This window comes from Canis lupus, chromosome 21, assembly GCF_048164855.1.
Source record: "Canis lupus baileyi chromosome 21, mCanLup2.hap1, whole genome shotgun sequence".
NCBI classification, from domain to species: Eukaryota; Metazoa; Chordata; class Mammalia; order Carnivora; family Canidae; genus Canis; species Canis lupus.
The window spans coordinates 48,079,077-48,098,967 of NC_132858.1; positions in this window are offsets into that span (position 1 = coordinate 48,079,077).

Below are 19,891 nucleotides of genomic sequence, written 5' to 3' on the forward strand. Positions count from 1 at the left end.
ACAAAATATTTTTTTTTAAATCTAAAAAAAAAGAAGAATCATAATGGGGCATGAATAAAGCCTCTTGTGGTCTTACATACCATGTGAACAACTCTGTCATATGAAGACACTTTATTACAATTCTATTACACCATTTGTCCTTATTGTATTTAACTTTTATTTATTGAGTGATTATTATTAGTTCTCTGCTAAACAATGGGAATACAGCTGTGAATCATAGGCATATACTCCTTGCTCATTTCAGAGACTATTTTTGCCTAGTCAGAGTCCATTATACCTTCTTCCTTACCAACGGAACTCTATTCTGTTAGGAACTAGGGGAAAAGCTTGCAATTTTTTCAGCCTCCTTGTAGCTGCAAGAGTTGGTTTACAACTTATTGAGAACAAGACACGAGCAGAAGTCTGCTGTCTTTGAATGTTGTTTTAAGAAATTATTACTTTGCCTTCTTCCTTCTGTTCTATTCCTTATGTGTGGATTGCAAACATGATACCTAGAGGTAGAGTACCCATCATGTACCCAGAAGGAAAAGACCAAGAAGACTAAAGGATCTTCAGATTGGGTATTCTTGAGCTACTGAACAATGCCCTTGGACTTTTCATTACTCGGTAAAAAGGAACTTCTCTTCTGTTTCAGTCACTGTTGTTTCAGTTTTCTGTTACATGAAGCCAAACTCAATCCATAATTGATAAGACTCTTTTAAGAGCCCTTATTTTCTATTGGATGATACTTATACATTGATAGTTAATTAACACATGATGAATGGGATAAGCTGAAAGATCAAGATGGTGTGAAAATACACATGGAGAGTTGGGAATTTGGCACAATTTTCCCATGTAGTAGTAGAAGATAGCCTTGTGAAGAAAGGAAAGTCATGCCACAGGCTGCAGGAATGTCATGAGCAAAGCATGGGGGTGAAAGGGAATATGGCTTCTTCAAGAAATGAAAGGCAGTTTCTTATGGCCATGTCATAGAGTTTGAGATGGATGAGATTGGCAATAGAATAGGGGTCTGAGCATAGAGGTTTTTAAAATACATTAAGACATAAGGGAGAAGTTTGACTTCCAGCAACAGAGTGTGAAGAGTTCTGTTGGTCCTCTCCCCAGTGAAACTCATGAAAATTATATTAAGGACAACTCTTTACAGCCTCTGGAAATGATTGTAAGGGCAAACAGTGAATGAAGAAACATCTATTCAAGAAAATCCATGGGAATTTGATAAAGGGAAGAGTCTATTGTATTTGAACCGAGACTGGTCCCTTCCTCTACCCTTTGCCCCCAACTCAGGGAGGGGAATATCTACCACAAACTGCTGCAGGGAAGAACACAGGGCTCCCTGGATGTCCAGCTCCATCAGAGGGCTTTCCTTTAACAAGAAGCAGGACGTCAGCTGTTGTCTCCTGAGCCTAGCTGCCAGAGCACTGAGGCCCAGTCATCTTTGCTCAACTTGTGGGATGATGGCTTCAGGCTAAGAGATGCAAGCTGAGAGAACCTTAGGCTGCGGCCAGCTCCCGCTGAGCATTTAGTCCCTAGAGTGGGGATGTGGCTCAGAAAGAGGCTTGTCATTGCCCCCACCCCCTAGCTCTAGATCCCAGGCTCAGAGATTTGCCTAGCCGCAAGAGCAGGCAACAAGACAGATAGCTCTTAATCTTTTCCAAAAGAAGGGAAAAAAGTGAAATTTGCAAAAGAGCACAGAGAAGTTCAAACCTAAGGGTACTCTCAAGAACAATGGACATTATGGTGAAAAGCAATCAGGAGATTTGTGGGTTTAAAGAGATATAGGCCAGCTGGTAGACCAGTTTGCGGGAGAAAACTGGGGAGTAAGACAGCTGGGAGGATGCCTGGAGTCAGAACAAATATCTAACAGAGACCACAGAAACTAGTCCTTCAAAGGAGCTAGGATTTGATTGAATTAGTTCACAGAGCAATTTATGCTCCACCCTGGGTATTGTTGAAAACAATAGAGCAATCACAGGGCAACCAGTGAAGTTTAACAGCTGGCTGTGGTCAGAGAAAGAGAGAGAGCTCTACCAAAACTGTGAATGTATCCAAAGCTGAGCCTATCTGAGGAAGAACCTCAAAGGCTGAACACTGGATGTGAAAGAAATAAACTTCACTAAAGCAGTCTAGCCATTTCCTAAAAATAAACAAGCAAATAACAATAACAGGATTTGGAGAGGGGGACTTATGCCAAGAGTTGCTACAATATACCATTTAAAATATCCAGTTTCCAACAGAAAATTGCAAAGCATTGGAAGAAACAGGAGAGTAGGACCCATACACCAGAATAAAGAGGAGGCATCGAAACTGCCTGCAAGAGCAAGATTCAGGATTCAGAGAAAAATACCTTAAGACAGGCATTATAAGAATGTTCATAGAATGGAAGGAAAGCACAAGGAAAGAAGTAGAGGAAGATACGAGGCCAATGTCACTTCGAATGGAGAATATCAATAAAGATACAGAAATTATTAAAAAGAGCTGAGTGGAAATTCTGTAGTTAAAAAGTACTGAAATAAAAACAAAATCTCTGGAGAAATTCGACAGTAGATTTGAACTGGCAGAAGAAAGAATTATAGAACTGGGAGAGAGATCAATAGAGAGCGTGCAAGCCAAAGAACAAAGAGAAAAAGGAAGAAAAAATAGAAGTGGAAGGAACACTTCCCAACTTATTTTATGAGGATGGTATTATCCTGATACCAAAACCAGATGAAGACATCACAAGGAAACTACAGACCAGTATTTTTTTATGATTACAGTTGCATAAATCCTCAAAAAATTCTACCAAACTAAATCTAACAAAAATAAATACCATGATCAAGTGAGACTTATCCAAAGAATGGAAGATTTGTTCAACATCCAAACATCAATTAGATAATACAGTGTATCTATAACATAAAAAAAAATCACATGATCATTTCAATAGACAAAGAAAAAGCATTTGACAAAACCCAACATATATCTTGATGAAAAGTCCAAGAAACTTAGAAGGATGCTTCCTCAACTTGATAAAGGTTGTCTACAAAAGACTCACAGCTAACATTATACTCAATGGTGAAGGATTGGATGGTTCTTCTAAGATGAAAAACAGAACAAAATGTTTGCTCTTGATGATGCTACTCAACAAGGTACTCGCAGTCCTTGCCATGACAATTAGGTAAGAAAAAGAAACAAATATACCCAGGATGGAAAGAAGAAATAAGATTATCTCTATTCACAAATGACATATTCTTATATAAGAATCCAAAAGAATCCACCAAAATACTACTAGAACTAAACAACAAGTTTAACAAGAGTGTAGGGTTCAAAATCAATATGCAAAAATTAGCTGTAGTTCTATATACTTGCAACAGACAATTTGAAGGTGAAATTAAGAAAACAAATCTGCAGCGAGCCTCATTGGCTCAGCCAATAGAGCATGTGACTCTTCATCTTGGGGTCATGAGTTCAAACCCATGGCGGGAATAGAGTTTACTTAAAAACAAACAAAAAACACCAAATCCATTCACAATAACATCAGGAATCACTAAAGAAGTGGGAAAAAAAAGTTACTCTTCAAAAGAATTAAAGATCTAAGTAAAAGGAAAAGATCTCATGTTCAGAGATTGGAAGATGTTATATTGTTGTCAGTAGTCCCTAAAAAGATCTATAGGGTTAATACAATCTCTATCAGAATCCCAGCTGACTCCTTCATAGAAATTGAGAAGTTGATTCTAAAATTCATGTGGAATTGCAAGGAATCCTGAATAGCCAAAATAATCCTGAAAAAGAAGATAAAAATAGGAGTATTCACACTTCCTGATTTCAAAACTTACTATAAAGCAATAGTAATCAAGACAGGATAGTACCAGCACAAAAAGAGATATATAGATCTGTGGAATAGCACTGAGTTTCCAGAAATAAATTCATACATCTACACTCAACTAATTTTTGACAAGGTTACAAGATCATTCAATGGAGAAAGAATAGTCTTTTCAACAAAAGGTGCTAGGACAACTGGATAGTTATTTATAAAAGAATGAAGTTAAGGGGTGTCTGACTGGCTCAGTTGATAGAATATATGACTCTATCTCAGAATCATGAGTTCAAGCCCCACACTGGGGGTAGAAATTATTTAAAAATATAAGAAAAATAATAAAAGAATTTTTCCTCACATCATATAAAAAATTAACATCAAATGGATCAAAGACCTAAATGTAAGAGCCACAACTATCAAACACTTAGAAAGAAACACAGTGTCAAAACCTTATGACCTTGGATTTGGCAAAGAATTCTTATCTATAACACAAAAGGCATGAGCAATAAGAGAAAAAAAATGAATAAATTGGACTTCATCACATTAAAAACTTTTGCTTATCAAAACACTACCAAGAAAGTGAAAAGACAATCCACAGAATAAGAAAATATATTTGTAAATAATATATTGGATATGGGTTTTATATCTTGAATATGTAACGAACCCTTACAACTCAATAACAAATGGATAATTCAGTTAAAGATGAGCAAAAGCGGGTGCCTGGGTGGCCAGTTTGTTAAGCATCTGCCTTCAACTCAGGTCTTGGTCCCAGGATCCTGGGATCAAACCCCATATTGGGCTCCCTGCTCAGCAGGATGTCTGCTTCTCCATTTCATGCTTCCCCCTGCTTGCTCTCTCTCTTTTTGACAAATAAATAAATAAAACCTTTTTAAAAAATGAGCAAAAAAACCTGAGCAAAAGATCCGCATAGACGTTTCTCCAAGGAATATACACAAATGACCAATAAACACACGAAAAATGCTCAACACATAAGTTGTCAGGGAAATAGAAATCAAAATCACAGTGAGATCCTACCTCACACCCTCTAGGACCACTAGAATAAAAAAATCATAATAACTAGTGTTGACCAGGTTATAGAGAAACTGGAGCCTTTATACATTGTTAGTGGGCATATAAATTGGTGCGATCACTTTGGAAAACAGTCTGGCAGTTCTTTAATTGAACTAGCATTACCATATGACCTAACAATTCAACCCCTAGTACGTAACCAAGAAAGTAAAAACGTATGTTCACATCAAATCCTATAAGTTTATAACAGCATTTTTTATAATAGACAAAAGGGAAAAACAACACAATGTCTGTCGATAGAAGATAGTAAAAAAAAAAAAAGTGCAAAATCCATACAATGGAATATTATCTGTCCATAAAAAGGAATGCTGTATCTTGAATGAACTTTGAAATCCTTATATCAAGTAGAAGAAGTCAGTCACAGAAGTCATTATATGATTCCATACATATGAAATGTCCAAAATAAAGAAGTATATATGACAGAAAGTCAATTAGTGGTTTCTTAGAGCTCAAGGTGGATGTGGAGAGATGGAGAGGTAAGGCTAAAAGATACTAAAAGATTTCCCTTTGAAGTGATGAAACCAGGCCAAAACTGATTGTAGTTATGGTTGCACATATTTGAAAACATATAAAAACATGAAATTGTACCATTTAAGTAGATTTATTTTATGGTATGTATATTATATGTCAACTAAGCCATTTTTTTTCTAAAAGAAGAAGAAATCTAAACTTACCCCTCAGTCCAATTGGGTATGGTGGTGTTTAATGCAATAATGTTATCAGCAGGTTGTATTTCTACAAGTTTATCCTAATTTGTATACTTCGTTAGTTGTCCTTTGTAAAACAGTGATCTGTACACTTATTTTTTTTATTGTCAACTCATGAGTAAAATATTTTTGAGCATACTTCCCTATAACAAATTATTTTTTTAAGATTTTATTTATTTATTCATGAGAGAAAGAGAGAGACAGACAGACAGACAGAGGGAGAAGCAGGCTCCTCACAGAGAGCCCGATGCGGTACTCAATCCCCGGACCCTGGGATCACACCCTGAGCCAAAGGCAGACACTCAACCGCTGAGCCACCCAGGCATTCCTATAACAAAATATTTATTTACGAAGTATGTATTTACAGATATACTAATATGTTGTGTAAAATAAAAAAAACACCATTCTAAATGTTTAAAGCATGAGATGAACATAAATTACAGTTCTAATAATTTTGCCCACAGCTAATGGATCATGTGGCCTCTCTCTGGGGAGGAAGTCGCTCACCTTGGCAACCACTTGAAGAGAAGACTGGAAGGAGGAAAAGCTGGCAAGCTGCTGCAGCAATTCTAGTGGGCATGGGTATACCTGAGATACGGTTATGGCAATGAGGATGGAGAGAAGTGGGAGGATGCAGAAGACACTCAGGTGAAATAAATCAATGAGACATGATGAATGGTGGTGTTTGAGAGAGAGCTAGGAGTCAAAGATACTGCTCAAGTTTTTGATATGAGCAAATTTATTAAAACAGGATTCATGGTGTGTGTGTGTGCACATGTGTGCACACGTGCTAGGGCAAAGGTGAGTGGTGAAGACAAATACCTTCCCACTCTTCACTTCATTGGCTAAAACATGATAGAAGAAATGTAAGTAGAAGATCAAGGCCTAAAACCAAATCATTCTATTACTGAAGTGCAGCTAAAGCTGAGTGACAGACTAAGGTGCCATTAAGGGAATAGTCAGTCCATGAGCCCCAGATCCAGCAGTAGCCATAGGTGATGTAAGCAGGTTGATAAAAGGTTGACCTTCAGAGCCTCCAAATCAGAAACGAGCTTTCCTCCCCTTGAGGGACTTCCCCAGAGGAACAGAAATATTCAGTCAAGACAAAATAAAACAAAAACCACAATTCTCACCAATTAAGAACATGAGTAATCGACGTCCATTGACAGATGAATGGGTAAAGAAGACATGGTATATATGTACACAATGGAATATTACTCAGCCATCAGAAAGGATGAAATCTTGCCATTTGCAATGATGTGGATAGAACTAGAGGGTGTTAAGCTAAGTGAAATATGTCAGTTAGAGAAAGACAAATAGCGCACAATTTCACTCCTATGTGGAATTTAAGAAACAGAACAGATGAACATAGGAGAAGGGAAGGAAAAATAAAATAAGATGAAAATTGAGAGGGAGGCAAACCATGAGAGGCACTGACCTCTTAAGGAGCAAACTGAGGGTGACTGGGGGGGCGGTGACTGGGGGATGGGGTGACTGGGTGATGGACATTAAGGAGGACATGTGATGTGATGAGCAGTGGGTGTTATATGCAACTGAAGAATGGCTAAATTCTACCCCTGAAACAAAGAAAGAAGCAAAAGAAAGAAAGAAAGAAAGAAAAAACGAAAGAAAGAAGGAAAAAAGAAAGAACATGATTAATTGAATGTGAAGCACAGGGAGTGGGCTGGTGTTGGGAGTAAGCAGATACTGAGCTAGCACAAAGGTGCTATTCGGTAATTTGGAAGCCAAAATGTGGGATAAAATAATTTGCCATTAACGTCTTTATTATCCTATGAAATATGTTTAGGAAATTTTAATATTTGTTTGTTTGTTTGTTTATTTTAGAGAGACAGGGAGAGCACACACAGCAGGAGGGGCAGGGGCAGAGGGAGGAAGAGAATCTCAAGCAGACTCCCTGCTGGGCATGGAGTCTGGATCTCCGGACCTGGAGATCATGACCTGAACCAAAGCCAAGAGTTGGTGGCTTACCCAGCTGAGTCACCGAGGCACTCCTCGGAAATTGTAGAATGTCAGGGACTATCTGGGGAAATACAGAACTATTGATTTAAACGTTGCTAAAGTTCTCCAAGGTTTTGAGGCACCAGTTGTGAAATAGCACGTTTCTCTCCTTTAAAAAATAACTAGCGTTGACACTCCGAAACTGTCAGTATTACATCTGTAAAACGTGTGCCTTGTTACTGCCTGGCGAGGGGCTGGTGCTTCCTTCTGAATAATAACAAAACATAATGGAAATAAAGGAAAGCAATGATTATCCACTTATGATGGGTTGGTTCAAATGGTCTAGCACTGCAGAAGTACAAAGTAACTTCATACAGATTGGTTCTACTTCTAGATGTTTCCTGAGGACCTACTACATGTGGACACTGAGTAGGGTACAGAGCACTCAAGGTAGTGCTCCCCACTTTCTATGAAAATCCCATTCAGTGCAGAATTAAGGAGCCAGAAGACATGAAAAGATAAGGACCCTGTTGTTGGAAGTTCACTGCCTGCCCCAAAATGGAAGGGAGGACTTCCTGGGACCCTGAGCCTGAGATGGGGATGAAGTGGGCTGGGGTTCCTCTCCCCCCTGTGCCAAGCTCCACTACAGAAATCTACTCTGGAAGCTTCCAAAGTCACAGGAAGGAGTGCGCAGCTTCCAGAGTTACCCTCCCAGAAATCCCTGCCAAGTCCTCCAACCTACAGGGCATGGACTAATGGGGAAAATATTCTCTTTAGTTCTGAAAAACAAAGGGACAGTGGTTTATTCCACCTGTGGGAGAAGCAGCCTGGGTCTTTAGAAACAAAATATTGGTTTCTTTCCTCTGAGGGAGAACACTGGTTATTTATTTTCAGCACATGAATAAAAACAAATAAAGACATGTTGTGTATGAACAATACAATTAATAAAGTAGAACTAACATATTTATAACTAATTTTAGCTCATAAAACAGGGAGTATGCCTTATTCCCAAGTCAATGTTTTTATTTTATTTTATTTTTTTAAGTCAATGTCTTATTTACAAAAATCTATACCATATTAGGCCACAAGTCTGAGTAAGTTTTTAAAAGCATATATTTTGTCTAACAATGGATTATGTGACACACATAATACATACAAATACAAATGCATGATCATGAGAATTTTTTTTTAGTTCTAATAACTTTGAAACAAATGTGTCCTAAAGAGCAATAGGGTCAAGTGAGAGTATAAAGAATGCAGTAACTGAATCTTTGGGAGAAAATAATTCTAATTTAAAGCTTAGAGATAAATATTTATGAGGAATCATCACAGCATAACTCTCTGGGTATGTTTATTTTCAAGAAGAAGAAGAAGGAGAGGATGAAGGAGAATTAAAAGAACAAGGAGAAGAAGGAGGAGGAGGAAAAAAGGGGGAAGGGAGGAAGAGAAATTTTCTAAATTTTAAGAAATTAAATATCTACTTCAAACCCTGGGGGGGGGGGGGGGAGAATCCCAAAGCTAACAGAAAGGAAAGATTCTGTGTAAAGGCTAAAGCAAATAACTAAAAATCCTAAAAGCATTAAATGTAAAAATATATCTAGGAATTTGTCCTTTCTAAACACTAATAAAACCACACACAACCTTCTGGCGAATAAATTGTCGGTAAATTCGAAAGCACATAGATTAACCATATCAAAGAGAAAAATACAACTCTAGGCACGATTGTCTGATGTATTCGAAAACTTCCAATGTCTTTTCTTTTTTCTGTTTTTTTTCCCCCAATGTCTTTTCTTTAAGAATTCCAAAGCAGGAATTTACACATAAGTAGTTCAAAACCGAGGAGACCTACTGCTGGAGTCGTTGAAGACAGATACTAAAGAATTCAAACGTGTTCTAGTCCAGTCACACCTGAAACAGAAACACTGGAAAAGAAAAGACCCAGTTGACAAATAAGTCTGGAAAATCTAAACTAAAAATCTCTGCACTGTAATGCAGATGTGCAATAGAGGCTTTTACCCCAGCAATGCCAGGGACCTGTGAAATTAGGACGCACCTACCAAGGGTCCGTTATAAAAGAAAGACATGCTTGATAATAAAAGTGTAACTTCTGAAACTTTCTGTGCTTAGTAACAGAGTCAAGGTGTATAAAGCAAAATCCCTGAGAGATCTAAGAACGGACACAAGCTTTTAGTGCTCCTCTCTCAGCTTTTGGCATTTCAGGCAATCAGCTTTTGGCAAAATAAAGGAAGATGTAAAGAATGGCAAATATATGTTTGACAAGATTTATTGGACAAAACAGAACTTTGTCTCATTTTGAAACATTTCTCATCTCTTCACTGGTAGTGTCTTCTCAGATGCTATTAGAATAAGCTGCTATATTTTGTTTTTAAATCCTGTTGTGATTTTTTTTTTATTTCTTTTTTTTTTAAAATTTTTATTTATTTATTTATGATAGCCACACAGAGAGAGAGAGAAGCAGAGACACAGGCAGAAGGAGAGGCAGAGACACAGGCAGAGGGAGAAGCAGGCTCCATGCACCGGGAGCCCGACGTGGGATTCGATCCCGGGTCTCCAGGATCGCGCCCTGGGCCAAAGGCAGGCGCTAAACCGCTGCGCCACCCAGGGATCCCTCCTGTTGTGATTTTTATCGCAACTGCAGTAAACTTACAGATTCTCTTTGGGAAGTTAAGTATCTTTATGCTCAGAAACATTCCCAACGATGAACTAAATTTCCGTTTACTTAAATTGTTCTTTATGAAATTAGGTTTTCGTAAGTCTTGAATAGTTTACATATACTCCTAATATTTTATGCTTTTTATTGTTTTTATAAGAGGGTTCTTTTTATGATACTTTCCTCCTGGCTTTTGCTATTAATAAATTTCTTGTACACATGAATAAGTAAATAACTAAGCACATTTATTCTGAAAGAGGAAGTAGAATATTCACACATTTCTGTATATTTAAAGTTGTTCAGGAAAAGGGGGTAAAGATACTCTTCTTCAGGGAAAAGAAAAAAAAATCAAGAGTTTTCAATTTTTTTTTTTTTTTTGCTTTAGTGATGCGTAGGACCTTATTATTCTAAATATTAACTTTATTTTTAAAAATTAACTACTAGATCAATTGTGTAAAGCCTGGGAATATAATTTCCAGGCATTTTGGTAAAGCTCTATACCATCAGGTTCAAACATAGGCACTCCAGGGAGTTATTTTCTCATTGTTTTATAGTATTTCAGCATATATTATAAATGTGCTTTGTCTGTATTTATATAAAAAGTATCAACTGAATGTGCTGCACAAACCTCCCTGTGTGTGGCATGTCCTTTCACTCTTAAGTCTTTAGATAAATATCAGTTATTTATTGTGGTAAAATTGATCAGTCTTTATCTTTTATGGTTTAAAATGCAGATTTTTTCTTTAAGAAATATTCCCCTATTTGATGAAGATCTTAAGGAAGTTCTCATATATGTTTTTTTTTTTCTAAAACTTTTTCTAATTTTTAAAAATCAAGACTTTATTTACTTATCTTAGAGATAGAGAGCATGAATGGGGGGAGGAGCAGAGCAAAAGGGGCAGACTCTGCACTGAGCGCAGGCCCAACCCGGAGCTTGATCCCAGGATCCTGGGATCACGACCTGAGCTGAGATGGAGAGTGAGATGCTCCACTGACTGAACCACCCAGGCGCCCCTTTCTAAACATTTTTCAATGTTGTGATTTACACGCAAGTATCTAAAGAACCTGGAATTGTCTTGCATGTGTGGTGTCAGCCTCATGTCCAACTCTTCACCTACAAGGCCGTTTATTCCTTCACAGTGCAGCACAGGCATAGCTCGAGGAGGTTTGGGCTTAAATAGGTTCGAGTCTTCCCATGTCGTGTGTGTGTGTGAGTCTGCTTTTCAGTCTCATTCTTTGTATTTGTCCATCTTTGTGCCAATTCTGCACTTTTATTTATTACACGTGCCAATGACTGCTACTTCACCAGGCAAGCTTCCATGGCCTCTCCGTCTCTGTAGCCCTGTCATGGCTCTTCTTGGCCTTCTGCTTTTCCGCATACGTTTTAGAACCAGGATGTTTTTAACTAGTTCAAATAAAGCAAAAAAATAAAATAAAAGCAACTACCCTGTAGGTATTATGAGTTGCTGTTGTATTGAATCTATGGAGCAATTTGCAAGAGAACCTACATCTTAATAATATTGAGTCTACCCATGTAGACATTGTATGCCTGTCCATGTATTGTGTCCATCTCTCACTTATGCCTTAATTGTTTATGTTATACAAATGATTAGTTTATGCCAGAACTTTATTCCAAGACACCTGACATTATTATTGCTATTTTAAATGTTAGCTTGAAAAATTATGTTTTCTGGTCATTACTAAAATACAGACAAGTCACTTGTGTCCTATCTTTATGACTTTTGTTTTGTTTGTCTTTTTGACCTGGTAGGATTTCTGTTACAATGTTGAATACAACACGTGATACTGGACATTGGTGATTTAAAAATATTTTCTTTGAAAAAATTTAACTTTTAAAGTGCTTTTCATATTTCCCCCATTGAATATGGTGTTTATTATAGATATTTTTTGCATGCTTTTCATCTTAAGGATATTTATTTCTATTCCTTAGTTGGTCAATAGATTTTTCTCATGAATAGATGTCGAAATTACCAAAATTTTAAAATTGTCTAGTGGGATAATTATATAGTTTCGTATGTCAGTGGGATGAATTATGATTAATAATTATGAAATATTGGGCAGCCCGGGTGGCTCAGTGGTTTAGCGCCGCATTCAGTCCAGGGCATGATCCTGGAGACCCGGGATCGAGTCCCACATCAGGCTCCCTGCATGGAGCCTGCTTCTCCCTCTGCCTGTGTCTCTGCCTCTCTCTCTCTGTGTGTCTCTCATGAATAAATAAATAAAATCTTAAAAAATACTAATTTTGAAATATTGACCCAACCTTGCATTTCTATAATCAACTTAATGGGGACTCCTGGAAGGCTCAGAGGTTTAGTGCCTACCTTTGGCCCAGGGTGTGGTTCTGGAGTTCTAGGATCGAGTCCCCAGATCAGGCTCCCTGCATGGAACCTGCTTCTCTCTCTGCCTGTGTCTCTGCCTCTCTCTCTGTGTGTCTCTCATGAATAAATAAATAAATAAATAAATAAATAAATAAATAAATAAAATCTTTAAAAAAATCAACTTAATTATGAAAGTTGTGTACACTACGACATTGGCTATGTACAGTAGTGACATTGATCCTTAATATTCCTTTCTTATATGTTCTTCTCAAGTTTATTGTAAATGAACAGAATAACTTGGGAGGTATCTTCCCTTGTATTATTCCTGAAAGAATTTCAATAATATTGGAAATATTTGTTACCTCAATATTTGAGAAAATTCACCTGTAACTCTGGCCTGATGCTTTCTTTGTAGGATTATTTTTAACTACTGACTTGCTTATTTTAGATTTTTTTCTCAATAATTTTAGTCAGTTTTCGTTGTTTATATTTTTCTAAAACAGTGCCCATTTCGCTGACGTTTCCAATACATTGTTATGCAGATGTTCACAATATTCTCTTAAAAGTTTAAATCTCTGCAATCTCTGATTTTCCTCATTAATTTTGTTGATTTTTCATACTTGCTTTATCTCTCGATCCAAGAATAGGATTTCTAGATCATGTGGCATACACATGTTTGACTCTATAAGAGCCTGAAGATTTGTACCATGTTGCATTCCCATCAGCAATCAAAGATTCCAGCCACTCAATATACTCACTTGATATTGTCAGTAGTATTTACTGTGGCCCTTTAATTGGTGTATAGTGGTATCTCATAGTGATTTTAATTTGTATTTATTTCTCTAATGGCTGATGTGCTTATTACCATTTGTATATCCCCATTGGTGAAGTGTCTGTTCAAATACTTTGCTTTTTAATTGGCTGTTTTCTCACTCTTGAGCTTCGAGAGTTCTCTGTATGTTCAGAACACAAGCTTTTGTTGGACATGTGATTTACAAACATTTCCTCCAAGCCTGTAGCCTGTCACAGTCTTTTAACAATGTCTTTCACAGAGCAAACTTTTTTTATGGTGATGAAATCTAATAACTTACCTTTTTTTTTTCTTTTATGGATCATACTTTTGGTGTCATATCTAAGAACTCTGTCTAACCCCAGACGATGAAAATTTTTTCATATATTTTTGTTCCAAAAGTTACATAGTTTTGCTTTATACTTACACCTATGATTCATTTTGAGTTAATTTTGTATAAGGTCTGAGGTATAGGTCAAAGTTCACATTATTGAGGAGGGATATCCAATTATCCCAATGCCAATTTTGAAAAGTCTAATTTTTTCTCCCTTGAATGAACTCTACACCTTCGTTTAAAATCAGTTGGCCATATTTGTGTGGGTATATTACTGGGATCTTTATTGTGTTTCACTGACCTATGTTTCTATCCCTTTACTAATGCCATATGGTCTTGATTACTGTAGCTTTACGACAAGTATTAAAATTGGGTGGTGTATTTCCTTCAAGTTAATTCTTCATTTTCAAAACTGGTTTTGGCTATTCAAGTTCCTTTGCCCACATATATTTTAGAATTAGCTGTACACATCCATAAAAACTTATGATGGTATATTGGTTAGAATTACATTAATCTGTAAGCCAATTTGGACGTAATTGACATCTTTATTATGTCAAAATTTCTAACCAATGAACAAAATAATGTCTTTCCATTTATTTGGGTCATCTTTGATTTCTTTTTCTTTTTTTTTTTTTTTTTTTTTGCCTTTCTTATGATCTATTCTGTAATAGCTTTGCTCTCTGTCTCAATTTCTACTTGTCTTTATTAATCCCTTTGTATTACTTTGTTATTTACCCTGTTGTGTTTTTCTAACTTCTTCAGTTGGACGTATAGTATGGCAGTCTTAAAACATGTCCACAAATTTCTTGATACTTTTTTCTTCAAAAGGGTGAAGTCCTCCCTTTGATTGTGGACTGGACTTATTGAATGGCTTCTAATAAATGGATTATGGCAGAGTAATGATGTGTGCCTTCTGAGACAAAGTCACAAAACAAATTGTGGCCTTCTTCTTGCTATCTTTTGGATTACTCACTCTGTAGTAAGTCAAGCAGCCCTGTAGAAGGTTTGTAGGGTGACCAGGTGTTCTGGTTTGTTTGGGAGTTTCCCAGTTAGGGCATTGAAAGTCCTGTGTTCCTGACAATATTTCAGCCCTGAAAAAACTGGGATGATTGGTCACCATAGAATAGGATCTCCTGGAAAAATATTGGGGCTTCCAGCCAATGGCCACATGAGTGAACCATCTTACAAAGGAAATTCTTCAGGCCTAGTCAAGCCTTCAAATGGCTGGAGCCCTGGTCCATAGCTTAACTGATGCCTCATGACAGAGCCCGAGCAAGAACTACCAAGCCAGGCCACTCCATACTTCTGACCCACAGGAACTATAAAATCACAAATGTTTGTTATTTTTAAGCCATTTAGTTTTGGAGTAATTTGTTATTTATCAATAGTTACTTCTTTCTTTTTAATATAAGCATTATGACTATGTATTTCTCTCCAAATTTTATTTAAACTGAATCCCACAGTTTTGATATTATATTTTCATTACTGTCAGAATTTTATTACTCAGAATTAAGTACTTTCTTATTTCTTTTGTGATTCTTTCTTTGCTCCATAGATATTTGGGAAATAGTTTTACATTTCTAAATATGTGGGCTTTTCTGAGTTATCTTTGAGTCATTGATTTCTAAAATAATTTCATTATGACCATAATTTTAGAAATTATTCTATATGATACTGATTCTTTAATATTCATTGAACCTTACTTTATAGCCCAAGTGTATGGTCGATTTTGGTAAATATTATCATTCTTGCTTGAAAAGAATAAAAATTTGGAGAGTTACTATATTCTGTATATGCCAATTAGATCAAGCTTTTAATTGTGCTATTCCAGTCTTCTATATTCATGATGTATTTGTGCTTGATCTACTAGCTACTAAGAAAGCTGCACTAAATTTTCTTTTATAATGTTAGGTGTGTCAGGTTTTCTATTTCTGTTAATATTTTGATTTATGTCTAAGCTATGCTGTTATGTACATATAGTTTTGGAATTGTAAGTCTTAAGAATGTAATCTTTTATTAAGAGGTTATGATTCGTCTTATCCTTACTAATCTTATTTTGCCATAAGAACTACTTTTTCTGTATAATAAATCCATACTAATTCAATTATGATTAGTCCTTAACTGGCTTATAATTCTTGTATCTCTTTACTTTTAATCTTTTGGTGTCCGTATATTTCAGATATATATATTTTTAAGATTTTATTTATTCATGAGAGACACAGAGAGAGAGAGGCAGAGACACAGGCAGAAGGAGAAACAGGCTCCATGCAGAGAGCCGGATGTGGGACTCGATCCAGGGACTCTAGGATCATGCCCTGGGCCAAATGCAGGCACTAAACCACTGAGCCACCCAGGGATCCCCATATTTTTAAAAAATAAATACCTGGATTTTTTAAAAATCAAGGTTAAATTTTACTCTTGTCTAACAATCTTTGTTTTTTTAAAAAAAGATTTTATATATTTATTCATGAGAGACACAGAGAGAGAGAGAAAGGCAGAGACATAGGCAGAGGGAGAAGCCGGCTCCATGCAGGGAGCCCGATGTGGGACTCGATCCCGGGACTCCAGGACCATGCCTTGGCTGAAGGCAGACGCTAAACCGCTGAGCCACCCAGGGATCCCCACAATCTTTGTTTGAACTGGAAAATTTAGTTCATTTACACTGATTCTGATAACCAATATATTTATATGCATGCCTTCCAACTTTTATTTATACTTGCTATCTTACCTCATTTTTATTGTGGCAAAAACCATACATAACATAAATTTACCATCTTTTAAGTACACATATCAATACTATTAAAATATTCATAATTGTTAAGAATCAGATCTCCAGAACTTTTTCATCTTGCAAACCAAAACTCTATATCCATTAGTCCACAACTCTTCATTTCCTCCTGCACCAGCCCCTGGTAACTGACATTCTACTTGTTTCTATGAATTTGACTATTTTAGATATTTCATATCAGTAGAATCATACAGTATTTATCTTTTTGTGACTCACTTATTTCACTTAGCATCATGTCCTAAAGGCTCATCTGTACTGTAGAATGTGATAGGATTTATCTCCATTTTAAGGCTGAATAATACTCCATCATATGTAAATACCATATTTTGTTTACCTGTTCATCCTTCCATGGACATTTGGGTAGCTTCTACCTTTTGACTATTGAGAAAAGTGCTGCTATAAATATGGGCGTGTAAATATCTCTCTGAGACTCTGTTTTCAATTCTTTTGGCTATATATCCAAAAGTGGGATTGCTAAATCATATGGTAGTTCTATTTTTAATTTGGGGGGTGGGGAACTGCCATACGGGTTTTCACAGAAGTTGCACCATTTTACAATTCCACCAACAGTGCAGTAAGAGTCCAATTTTTCCACATTCTTGCCAATACCTGTTATTTTCTGTTTTTTTTTTTTTGTAGTATCCATCATAATGGATGTGAGGATTTCCCTCCCCCCTTTACTATTATATTTTCCTTTTGTTTTTAACTTTCAAATTGATTCAAGTACCCTACTTTTTCTTTTGATTTTATCCCTCTCTTGGTTTGGAGTTCTACTCAATTTAATCTATTCTAGAAATTACTCCAGAAATTTTAACTTGTGTATTAATTTATAAAAGTATAAAATTTATTAATATATTTATTTTCCACTTTAGGCCATGCAAGAACTTCAGAACACTGTAACTCCATCATTAGACCTGTGTGTGTGTGTGTGTGTGAGAGAGAGAGAGAGAGAGAGAGAGAGGGAGAGAAAGTGTGTGTGTTCACATGAAAGGGGAGGGTGGGGGGTGTGTGGAGGTGGAGAAGGAGAGGAAGAGAGAGAATCCTAAGCAGGCTCTACTCCCACTGCAGCCTGACACCGGGCTTGATCTCACCATCCTGAGATCATGACCTGAGTCAAAATCAAGAGTCAGGTGCTTAACCAACTGAGCCATCCAGGTGCCCCTCCACTCATTTTAATTATACCTTGATTTTTTCTTTAACCTCACTAACTAGACATTACTGTCGCTGTTTTTATGAAGTTATGTTAGTTTTTATTTAGTTCTGGTCAATTTTTCTTAAATATATTGAAGCTATATTATTAGACCCATATATATTTAGAATCATTTTATCTTTCTCATAGATTGATCCTGACACATTTATAAAGATATATATTTCTAGTTATTCTTCTGCTATAAAGCCCTCCCTAGACAGTTTTTTCTTATTGTCTAATTTTGTATTAATCAAGTAATTGTTAAAATTAGCCTATTCCATATCCTGTTAGCTTATTAGTTGTACATTCTTTACTTTTCATTTGATGTTAACCTAAAAATTACAACATGCATCTTTGACTTATTAGAGTTTCATTTAAATAATTACTTTAACCACTCTCAGTACAATGCAAAGCCATTAAAATATATCTTTCCACTTTTTGCACTATTATTATCATATTTGTTCATTCTACATATACTTAAACTCCTTCATAATATTATTGATACTATTGTGTATAATATCTAGCTGGTGGAGTTAAAAAAATCAAGGTATAATTAAAATCCACCAAATGGAGTTAAAGTATTCTGAAGTCCTTGCATGGTCTAAAGGGGAAATTAAATATGCTGATAAATCAAAATTCATTTAGATTTGTACATATATTTCTTTCATTTTTTTCCACTTCATTTCTTCTTTATTTTCCTTGGTGGTATCAAATTCCATCCAAAGTATTTTGCTTGGTATAAAATTTTAAATTTGCAGTTATTTTTTGGTCAACATTTCAACTGTGTTTAGGCTTTCATAATTTCTATTAAGGAATCAATTCTATTTTTGTGGCCTTAAGCATAATGAAAGTATTTTATTATTGAATGTAATATGTTCTTAATATTATCCAACCATTAAAAAGAATGAAACCTTGCTATTTGCAATGATGTGGATGGAACTAGAGGGTATTATACTAAACAAAATAAGTCAGAGAAAGATAAATACCATGTGATTTCACTCATATGTGGGATTTAAGAGACAAAACAAACAAGCAAAGGGAAAATAGAGAGAGGCAAACCAAGAAACAGTCTCTTAATTAGAGAACAAACTGATGGTCACCAGAAGGGAGAGGGGTGGGTGACAGGTGAAATACATGATGGGGATTAAGTAGGCCATTTGCTGTGATGAGCATCTGGTATTGTATGGATGTGTTGAATTACTATATTGTATACTTGCAACTAATATAACACCGTAGGTTAACTATACTGAAATTATAATTTTAAAAAATACATTTTTTTAAAAAGAAAGTAATATGTCTTTTTTCCTTGTCTGGCAGTTTTAAGATTTTCTTATGGGCTTTGATTTCCATGAGATTCACAATGATATGCCTTGGTTTGTTCACTTTGTTTCCTTTTCTGTGCTTTATTCTACTTGATTTTGCAATACTATTCAGACATACAATGTAATGTTATCAGTTTGGAACAATTCTTCGTATCAGTTCAAAAATGCAATATTCTCCTACTCTGCTTCTGAGATTTCAATGCACCTTCCAGACATTTCCACCATGACTCACATGTCTTTTGTGATGGGTTTTGGATTTATTTTAGTTTGCTTTTTTTCTTTATCTTGCTTTTCATATAATCCATATTTTCCTTCTTCAATTTCTACTGTCTTATCTCCCCATTCATTAATCCTCAATTTAGTTGAGACTGCTTCGCTCTTAATTTGTCTGACTTCTTACTTCCATATTTATATTTTCTTATTGTTCTCTTCTAGAATTCTCTTCTTGAATTTCCATTTTACTCATTCTCTAGGGTTTAGTTACCTACTAAATTCTTCATCTGTGTCCTTGAACATATAGTAATAATTGTATTAAAGTCTCTATTCGTTCCAATATGTCAGTTGATTTTGGATTTGACTCTGTTGTCTATTTTTGCTTGTTTTTATTCAATCATCTGGTCCATGGAACACATGCTAATGTTTTAATGGAAAGTCAAACATTGTGATAAAAATTAAAAAGAGAAATTTAAGTTCTTGACCATGTAATTTCCATGTAAAAGAGGATGTGTTTTAGTTATTGCATGTGTCAGGATAAAAACAGATCACCTCATGTAGTCTGGTACTAATTTGGAAAGAGTTTTGTTAGTTGCGAAGGCTAGTCTATCTCCATCTAATCATTACTCCTAGAGGATAGCTCTTCAGGCTCCTTACTTCAATGTCTGGGATATTTGTTGGGGTTCTTCTTGGGGAGCTC